The sequence below is a fragment of the Cydia fagiglandana genome, chromosome 12, assembly GCF_963556715.1.
Source record: "Cydia fagiglandana chromosome 12, ilCydFagi1.1, whole genome shotgun sequence".
Taxonomy (NCBI): Eukaryota; Metazoa; Arthropoda; class Insecta; order Lepidoptera; family Tortricidae; genus Cydia; species Cydia fagiglandana.
In genome coordinates this window covers 4049820-4060740 of record NC_085943.1, presented here as the reverse complement: position 1 = coordinate 4060740, position 10921 = coordinate 4049820, and the positions used below count along the sequence as shown (strand labels likewise).

At 35.8% G+C, this 10921-nt stretch overlaps 1 pseudogene; it reads right to left on the bottom strand.

The window, feature by feature from the left end:
* Positions 1-2395: 2395 nt before the first annotated feature.
* LOC134669322 (uncharacterized) lies at positions 2396-10077 on the bottom strand (annotated as a pseudogene).
* Positions 10078-10921: the final 844 nt, after the last annotated feature.

The window sequence follows — 10921 nt, the reverse complement described above, 5'->3', positions numbered from 1 at the left end:
ATTCAAAATAAAACAATATTTTTGATCAAGTCAATACACTCACACACACACAAATATTCAATTACAACACTCAATTACAAGCAAATATATGCATTTTGATTTTATAAAATGTTGAAAACTTAAATATTTCAAAAGCCCATCAATAGTTTTGTATGTAAACCTAACATACTGCACGAAAAAATTTTCTGTGCACTAGATTTCATCGTTCTTCATCAGCGTAATCGGCCTAAATTATTTTACATGACTTAGTGGCCGCCATTATCATTGCACAACTTAAAGTTGTTTTCTTGTTAGACATTTTGTTTCTGAGTGAAAAGAATATATAAGCGTAATGTTTGTGTCTCTTTTTCTCTTCATCGCGACTCATCTAAATATTGCCTCGCAGAGTAATTATATGGATAAAAATATGTCGCCATCACGTCTAAAGGTGGTAAAGAATACCAAATTAGTACATTTTCACTACGCCGCACGTCGTGGCGACGTCGAATCCACGTCGGAAACATGACCTAGTGTTGACCTAATGGTTGTAATCACTAATTTACCGTCAATAAATACGTCGCCGGCACGTGCGTTTTTCCCCATTTATGTCGACTCGACGTGCCCACGACGTCGATTCCACGTGCCTCATTATGGTCTCCTAAATTGTGCGACCTAAAATAGGTGCCTTTTTCGGAATATCGACCAAAAATGTTTGCTGGGTGCATAGTTGACATAAGTGCGTTTCGATACTATTCAAAATATCATTAGTGTCGTTCATTATTTATTTAATATAATATATCTACTTTTAAATTCCAAATCAACTGTAAAAATGCCTAAAATAACGTTAAGAAATACAGTAATTTGACTTTTTATTTAGTTACATAGTTTGGAGATTTAAACGAGTTCAGAATACGACGATATCATGCTACTTTTATTTAACTAAACGCAATCATTTTTATCAATCTGTCAAATATTTTCAAGTATCGCCAACCTTAAATAATCCTTAATTCATTGAAAGAAGATCTAGACACGCGGCAGCGTGTCAAGCCAAGTTCAAGCAAAGGAACTGGCTAGCCAGCGCCAAGTGTAATATTACACGAACCACTTGGTGCCACTTTTGACCCTTCTATAACTCAAAACATCTTTAACGTAAACACATAAAACTACGTGTCTTTAATTATATCCATAAGGACATCTAGAAGCCCAAATTTCATGAAGCTAGCTCAAACGGTTATAAAGATATGAAGGTCAAAAAGTCGTAAATTTTAAGACTGACTGACAGACTTATAGTACCTAAACCTAACCTACTTCCAGATAACCTAGAAGGATGAAATTTGGAATCCAGCTCAGTTATTGTGTAAATGGTAGGAAAAAATCTAAAAATAAAAAAGTTATAAAATAGGGGGGGTCCCCATACAAAAAAACCATTTTTTATTGTGACTGACATAAGTACCTAAACCTAACCTACTTCCAGATTACCTAGAAGGATGAAATTTGGAATCCAGCTCAGTTATTGTGTGAAAGCGTAGGAAAAAATCTAAAAATAAAAAAAAGTTATAAAATAGGGGGGGGGGTCCCCATACAAAAAAAAACATTTTTTATTGTGACTGACATATAAGTACCTAAACCTAACCTACTTCCAGGTGACCTAGAAGGATGAAATTTGGAATCCAGCTCGGTTATTGTGTGTAAGCGTAGGAAAAAATCTAAAAACAAAAAAAGTTAATAAATAGGGGGGGTCCCCATACAAATTTCTTTTTTATTGTGACTGACATATAGTACCTAAACCTAACCTACTTCCAGATGACCTAGAAGGATGAAATTTGGAATCCAGCTCGGTAATTGTGTGTTAGCGTAGGAAAAAAATCTAAAAATAAAAAAAGTTAAAAAAATAGGGGGGGTTCCCATACAAAAAACTTGTAATACACTCTAAAAAACCGGCCAACGGTGTGTCGTCGGCGGCGCGCGGCACCACATAATTATACAAAGAAGAGAAGTAAAAACCATACAGCGGAAACACAAGAAAAAACATTAAATCTCAATACCTGCCTAGTTTTCTTTACAAAAAGTATTGATATCCCATCAAAAACATAAATGTAAAAAAGGAGAGCCAAGTTCAATACAAAAATTATGCTTGGCTGTGGGGTTCGCCGCAAAAAGAATGGAGATCTAAATGAGTGCCAAGTTCTATGCAAAATCCAAATATCTATTTATAGGAACAAAATAACATTATAAACAAGTATTAAACTCTATTTCTTTGCTTTATTGGATACCTAGAACAATTGCTGTTATTTAAAAAAATGTGAGATCTTAAAGTAGGTTAGGTTAGGTTAGGTATTGATGGGATTTAAAATGATCCTGTTCACTCTCCGTAGAAGTAACAATGAACTTCCGAATAAGATCAAAGTATAACTTTTTATCGGCCATCGGTTCTACGGGCAATGTGCCCCGCCCACTGCCACTTAAGTTTAGCGATTCGGAGGGCTACATCGGTTACTTTGGTTCTGCTGCGGATGGCCTCATTTCTGATGCAATCACGCAGAGACACCCCAAGCATAGCCCTCTCCATTGCCCTTTGGGTGACTTTGAGCCTTCTTATTAGGCACACGGTAAGCGGCTACGTTTCAGTTCCATATGTCATCACTGGCAACACACACCGGTCGAAGACTTTTGTCTTGAGACATTGCGGAATATTTGACAAAAAGATGTGCCGTAGCTTCCCAAACGCTGCCCAACCGAGTCGGATTCGTCGATTAACCTCTTTCTCGAAGTTGGACCTACCTAACTGGACAGTCTGTCCTAGATATATATAATCGTCTACAACTTCAAGTGTAAAGTCTCCGATTGTAACAGGAGTTGGTCCTACACGGGCATTTGACATGATCTTCGTCTTGTCCATGTTCATCCTCAGACCAACTCGCTCGGAAGCTTTACTGAGGTCGTCGAGCATCATACTCAAATCCTCCGTAGTCTCAGCCAAGATTACTTACGTCCACAAACGCTAAACAGAGAGGCAGGTTATACTCTTCACTTCTGTATTACCTTTTAATTTCATTTCATTTATTCATTGTATAATCATGTACATAAAATTAAACTGGTGCAAATAATTAAATCAAGTCAGTCCATGACGTCCTGCTAGGGCACACACCATAGGTACTTAAAACTAATATGCTTAAAACTAATTAAATTAGCTTTAATTAAGACTAAGACAAATTCGATTTAATTAAGACTAATAATTTAAATTAAAACAAAACAAAATAAAATAAATTGGATTAAATTACAAATAATGCTAATAAAAATAATAAAATCAATTAAATTCGAGTCAATTATGAAACCTCCACAGGGATAAACACAAAAACAACTTTATAATATAGCGCTTGAGTTTATTCTCACTTCGAATAATACGATTTATTCTAACTTCAACTTCACTTGAGGTGTTTACAGTTTCAATCGACGGTGACGACTGACTGCTCCGGGTAGGAGGGCCGCGTTTTATACCTGATTCTGGCAATGTTGCAGTACCCACAAAATTTAATAAAAATGAAATATAGTAGTATACCCTATAATGGACGTGGAACCAGTAATGGGACAAAAAAACATAATTCCTCTAAAATATGTATCTAAAACTAGTTTATAAACACCGGCTGTATATTATCATACATAAGAGTCCTAGAGCTGTTTCAGTTTGAAGTTTCATTAAATTTGGTTGTTTCTTAAGAAATTGGCGTCAACCCAAAAGTTGTCGTGTCACTGAAAAAAAATACCACTACGAATTCTTAACAACTTCGCTTAGAGAGGTGAGTTAATTTATAAAATTTTAATTAATTAATACTTGATGAAAACTAGAATGTGTTTTGTTAATTGCATTTACCATGAGATAAGGTATACAACACATTATGTTGTGACTCCACAGATGTAAAATAACAGTGGTATTTGGCCCAATCCCATTATAGGAGCTGTAAAACTGCGTACCTCCTATGATAGGACAATTGACAGAATGATGCTTGCCATGCCATAATTTCATGTTTAAACAATACAGAAGTAAAATGGACGTAGTTTCAGGTAAAAGATCCAATCCACATAATTACCAAAACATGAGTTAAGTATACCAGAGAGGTCTTTATGGCGTCTATTTTCATTCAGCAAAAAGAGGCCCAGTTTACACTGCGTTTTCATATTTTAATCAACATGGGATACCATCCCACATGTAGGACGGGTTAAAATATATATTCGCTTATAAGTATCCATTTCTCTTGGAACCTTTAGTTATATTCGATCAATTACGGAACTGCTTCACATTTATTTTATCGAAAGAAACCCAACCTGCTTGGATCATTTTTAAGAAAATGTAATTCACACTTTTTATCCTTAATATTATTAACGAAAATGATCCAATTCATTTAGATCCTTTTGAGAAACAAAATTTACTAAACTAAAATCCTTCAGATAAACAGCAAAAAGAATTCATCTCACTTGGACCACTTTGTTAAGAGCTGTTGTAAATTCTACTTTGGTGTGATAATAATCAGCACAAACGATCCATGTAGGTATTTTTTTTAACAATTATGGCCTGGATACGAGCCCTTTAAGCCAATCCATGTAGGTATACTTGATCAAGCAAATCTTGTCAGTAGAAAAAGACGCGAATTTCAAATTTTCTATGAGACGATTACCCTTCGCATCTATAGGTTGTACCAAGAAAAGTCTGCAGCGGATTTGATAGCCCACGCAGTGTAAGTGTTATTTATACGTCATAAATTTAATTTCATAGAAGTTTGACGTTTAAAATGACACTTGCACTGCGTGTGGGCTATCAAAAGCACTGCAGACTTTTCACGGTCTGACATCACATTTTTTTATTTGCCGGATTTTTCTACTGATAAGATTTGCTTGACCAGCTATATTTTTAAGATTCCTTTCTAAATTCTAATGGCGTTATTTTTAACTATTATGATCAAGTCCTCACTGCTAATTTTTTACTGTAAGTATTGGCTTATTGAACCAATATGCAATAATTGTCAAAATGTGCAACAACCCAAACCATTTTTTTTATTGACACTACTTACAATTTTTATCTAACGGTAAACATAAAAACGACCCAACGCGGTATTATAGTTGGTCAAGCAAATCTTGTCAGTATAAAAGCGCCAATTAAAAAAAATGTAGGCGCGAAGGGTTATCGTCCCATAGAAAATTTAAATTTCGCGCCTTTTTCTACTGACAAGATTTGTTTGACCAGCTATAACTGTTAAATTATCACTAAAATAATAAAATAGGATTTTGATCATATATAAATAATAATAAAACACGCAAAAATAATTAAATATATTTTGAATTCGTCTCCTAAGTTTTTAGCAAGTTATACAAAGTATTTCGAACAACTTTCTCAGTAAAAAAAAGCGCGAAATTCAAATTTTCTAGGGGACGATAACGCCCCGTGCCTACGTTTTTTAAATTTGCCGCTTATTGCTACTGACGGAAATGGCTACAAAAGTCACAAACTTTGGTAATTTGTTCTCTTTTTGGTAACTTGCAACATTGTTCGTGTCATAGTGTTGCTGCGCATTGACAAATTTAATCGTGAGACAGGAATTATGTCTTTTTTTTAATTTTGAAATCTAAATTTAAAACGGTAACAGGTCATTTTTAAGAAATTTAAGAAATTTTGTGATCATTAGTAGGTTTAATACTGTTTAGCAAAACTAATTTAATTTTTTATGGTTAAATAATACATAATAATTAATTCATTTGTTTTAAATAGTAATATATTTATGATTTAAATCCAATTTTATTGAAATGGATCCTTATTGCATAATTAAAAAAAAACGAGTGTCCATGAAAAGTGTACTTTTACGAAAAGGATCCAACCCTATATTTGGTCAAATATCTCGACAAATGTTGCATGAAACTGAACAATGTGTGTATAAATATATAAAAGGCGATTTGGCTCGTTTTTCATCCCTACACATAGTATAAAAAATATCTACCAGTATAGAGGAATACCGATTCAAACTTTAAACTGCCATAACTTTCGATCAACTTTTTGTGGATTGGATCTTTTACCTGTAACTACGTCCAAATGTAGTTACGAAATATGTCAATCAGGAGGTATTCTCGGACTTCAGATAAATTAATATCGTTTTTCCAAACTTTTATTTAACTTGCCCTATAAGTTCGTGTGGGTCCAATCTTGGTAGCTGAATTTGAGCCACTTTTCGATTTCCGATTCAGTTGAAATTTTGTGTAAGTACGTAATTAAGTATGCAAATCGGATGATAATGCAATATTACGATAACATGGACCTGATCTGATGATGGAGACAGGAGGTGGCCATGGGAACTTTATCGCAATAAACCCTAACTAATTGTGTTTGGGTATATTAGAATTGTCTCGATGGATCTAATACAATAATAATTGGCTGTGGAAAGAAAAATACATTCAGCTTATACCAAAAATTGATTTTTTTGCCGTAACTTATTCCCCATTTCAATATTTTATACTGATAGAGCAATGTCCATTATAGGGGGCCCATTACTGGATCCACGTCCATTACCGGGGGCCCATTACTGGAGCTTTGGTGTCCATGACTGGAGAAAAAAAGCATAGTTTTAATTTGTTAAATATGTGGAAACTAATTGCAGTATCTTTGATACAACACGCCTAAAATATGAAAGACGGATAGGACTTTCATCTTTTAACACGCTAAGCGGTAGACCATTTACATGTATAAGGGAAATATCATAAATACTCCAAATTTCCTCTTAAATGTCCCATGACTGGTGCTGTTACTATAAATCAGAAATTATTACTTATGATGTGGGTAGTCTGCCGTGGTTGTTACAATTAAGTTAAAATAAATATAATTTCATACAATCAAAACAAAAAAAATCTAATAATTTTCAAAGTCAAATTATACTCTAAATACACCTTTTTAAATACTGCATATCGAGGTTCTTGTTTAATGAAATTCGGAATTTAATTAGTAATTACTATACAGTTGTAGTGTGGGCTATTTGTATACATTTCTAGATTACATTTTGGTGCCAATAGTTTATTTCGGTACTGCTCTCTAGTTCTCTGCTTATCTTGCTTTACTTCAAATAAGTGGGGATTTTCACGAACAAAGAGAGCAGAGTGCAGTATATAAATACAGGGCAATTTCAATAAACCATACTCAATAAATAAAATATGGGTTACAACTAGTTGGAAGATGCACAACTGTAAGGACGCGTATATACTTTTTTTGCATTACAAACAGTTGCCTGGCTTCGGTGCACCCTTTTTGAAGAACAACACCACCACATTTCTGTTCCATGCCTTAGGCGTTCTCCTTTCGAGTAAGATGGAGTCGAACAGTCTGAAGGGCCATAAGGACCGGTTTACCACCCGCCTTCAGAAGTTCGGATATGATTCCGTCTTCACCTGCCTTGTTGTTTTTGAGCTGTTTGAGAGCCATTCTAATCTCGTACAGGCTGATGTAGGGGATGTCTTCGGTATAATGTCGGGTCAGTCTAGCTCTAGAGTCTTCCGCCAGACCAACTTCGGGGCTTTTAGTCGATGTGTATAGCTGTCCATAAAAGCTCTCAATCTCACCCAGGAGCTCGGGTCGGGATGAAACGATTCTACCATCCTCAGTTTTTAATTTGGCGAGCTGGCTCTACCCAATAGACAGATCTCGTGCGAAAACTTTAGAGCCCTTATTCCGCTCGATAGCCTCTTCAATACGACTTGTATTAAATTGTCGCAGATCACGGGTATGGGACTTAGAGATCCGTCTATTGAGCTGCCGATATAATGTCGCATCGGCTGAAGATTGTAGAACCATTCTTCTCCTTTCCTCCAAGAGTCCCCGAGCTGAGTCAGAAAGCCTTTTGGTTCTTTTTGTCTGCTGGGCCTTAAAGAACTTAGACCCAGTGCTATGGACAGCTTCCACAAAGCCGTCGTTGAATTCGTCCACATCGCCGCCTAGGCAATCGAAACGGTTTTGGAGTTGCAGTAGGTGGCCCCGATGGTTCCGAATTCCAACTCCAAATTGCCCCACTCTCAGCTCTTCACCATCTCTCTTACCCAGTTTCGCGTTGAAGTCCCCCATGACAACGGTGAAGTAGGTTTTGATTGTTTTGAAGCTATGCACGGCTTTCGAAATATCCTCATACATAGCCTCCACCTCGTCGTCGGAGTGTGTCGAAGTCGGCGCATACACCTGTATGACCTTCAACGAGTACCTCTTGGATACTCTGCGTATAAGGTACGCCACCCTAGCCGACACACTCTCGATCTTCACTACGTTGTTCACGAGAGACTTGTGGACGATGAACCCCACACCTCCCTGGGACTGTTGGTCGCCTATATCGACAGCATTATATCGATATTATATCGACAGCATAATAAACATCACAAAAAAATTCTACACAAACAAAAACACAATAAAATAATAACTTATGTTCTTCATAACCACATTTTTCATACTAATGTTCATACCATACCATTCATAGCATGTAACTGTTAGGACAATGTTCTTGTAAAAATGTTATCTTTTGTACATGTTTAGCCAATAAAGTATTTCTTTTCCATTCTATTCTATGGAAATTCCTTCTATTCTATTCCTTCGGCCGGAAGGATCATTCTATGGAAATTTCAGATGTAAGTCGGCGATAATTTCAATATTTTTTTTTTTATTTCGAAAGGCGCTGTGTAGGTTTCCGTATTCTAAGGGTAAAAACGGGACCCTATTATTTAATAAGACTCCTCTGTCCGTCTGTCTGTCTGTTCTTCCGTCCGTCTGTCTGGCTGGCACCAGGCTGTATCTCATGAACCGGCTAGCTATCAGCTAGATAGTTGAAAATTTACAGATGATGTATTTCTGCTGCCGCTCTATAACAAGAAATACTAAAAAGTACGGAACCCTCTGTGGGCGAGTCCGACTCGCACTTGTCCGGTTTATTGAGTTTAGCGCATACTTATTTATTCGGGTGGAAGTTGTTTACAAACATTTATCACGCATTTTCTCTAACAATCGACGAATATTAGTATTAACCTATTGTATTCCAAAACAAAAACCATCCTGCTATTAGAAAACAGATTACATTTCAGGTACAATGTAACAATAATTGTTTTGTTTCAATTTTCAAATAAATAGCAAAGGCTGACGATTTAATCTTCATTCGTGTGATAGAGCTTGTGTAGTTGAACTGTGTTCAGACTACATTACCTACTGTCATAGAAATAAATATAATTATAAAATATGAAATTATTTATTATTATGCTGATGATTGCATTACTACTAAACGTAAGTTTTTATTTTATTTTACAGTAGACAATACATATGGGACCACTTTATCGTACCCGTGCGATAATTAGCACATTACGCAACTATGTCGAAATGTTAAAGAGCCATATGTACAGTCACCTGCAATAATATGTTACACAACGAAGGCCGCAAAAATATCGGACACTATCTTATTTGTAGAGCTATAAGAGCGTGTCACATATTTTTGCGGCCTTCGAAGTGTAACATATTATTGCAGGTGACTGTACCTACTGTAAAACTTTGTACGATACATGTGCAAATAGGCAATTTGCAACTCGTGTTAATATAAAACACTCCGTTCGGTCGTGTTTTAATTTATCGCCACTCGTTGCGAATTTCCTACTTTTCGCACTTGTATCGTAATGTACTATAACAGAACATATGGCGCTACTTTACCGCCCTAGTGCGGTAATTAGTACCATACGTGACTATGTCGAAGATTTAAAGGGTCATATATACTGTAACGTAAAATCGCCAACAGGAGGGTGGGAAAGCAAAAAAAGGAAAAATACCGTTTTCGTTCCCACACAAAAAATACCCGTATCTGATCCTTGACATAAAGTACTGAGCATGACAAATACGAACGTTTCCGAAAAAATACGATGGAAAACAATTAATGCACTACATCTGTTTGTAAAACTTTTAGCATGGCAGGTAGTCCCAAATATTTATGTAAAAAAGTTATTGTCGCATAAAAGTAGTGGGAGATGAAACGTGACTTTCACGGTACCTGTTTATTATTAGTAATAAATATCTTTTATTGCAGGTCTCTAACGGCGTATTCCCATGGTGGCTAATGCCGAAGAACAAAGTATGTATATACGGTGGCTAAAAAATAACCTGCCAGGCCAGGGAGGTTGTGGGATTATGGGTACAGAGCAACTTCTACTATAGGACCAACCCCGAAATCCCGAAAAACAAATTTGGCTGTTTCACATATTTTGGCTGGTCCATTTTCTACTTATGGGAGTGTAATTTTTTTGTAAAAATTGCATAGTATGATTTCAAAACCTCCCTGGCAAAAAATATTGATACAAAGATTCTAAAATATTGAGCGTTGAGAGGGTTTCAAGGTACGAGGATTAAACAAATTTTGCCACCGAGTGAAAAACAAAATTTTTCACCACACCACACCAACGCGAGGAAAATATCAAACAAAATCAAATCCAAATGAACTTTATTAAATATTTATCATTCAAAATCATCAAGTCATTTCAAAGACAATTTTACCAGCCAACATTAAGAAAACACCTCAAAATTTGCATCTAATTACTTTACCACACATGTGGATAAAATGCAACTTTCTCATCAGTTTTTAAACAAACAAGAGAGCCTTTACGACGTGGTGTGGTGAAAATTATATTAATATCTAAGTAATAAACATTAATTTTTCTTTTTACTTTAACTAAGTAAGTACCTATACATACCTCTTGCGTTGTCAATTTCTTCAAGTCTCTTTTGTATGGCTTAATATTAAAAAAAAAATTCTTCTCTATAGGGAGTATTACTGCAATGTTCTGCCGCCAGAGTGCAGCACTAGTGCACATACTAAACTATATCTAGAGTAACTTATACATACTAGGCCACTATGACATTGATGCATCAAGGCGGTTTGTTTACAGGTGGCCTACC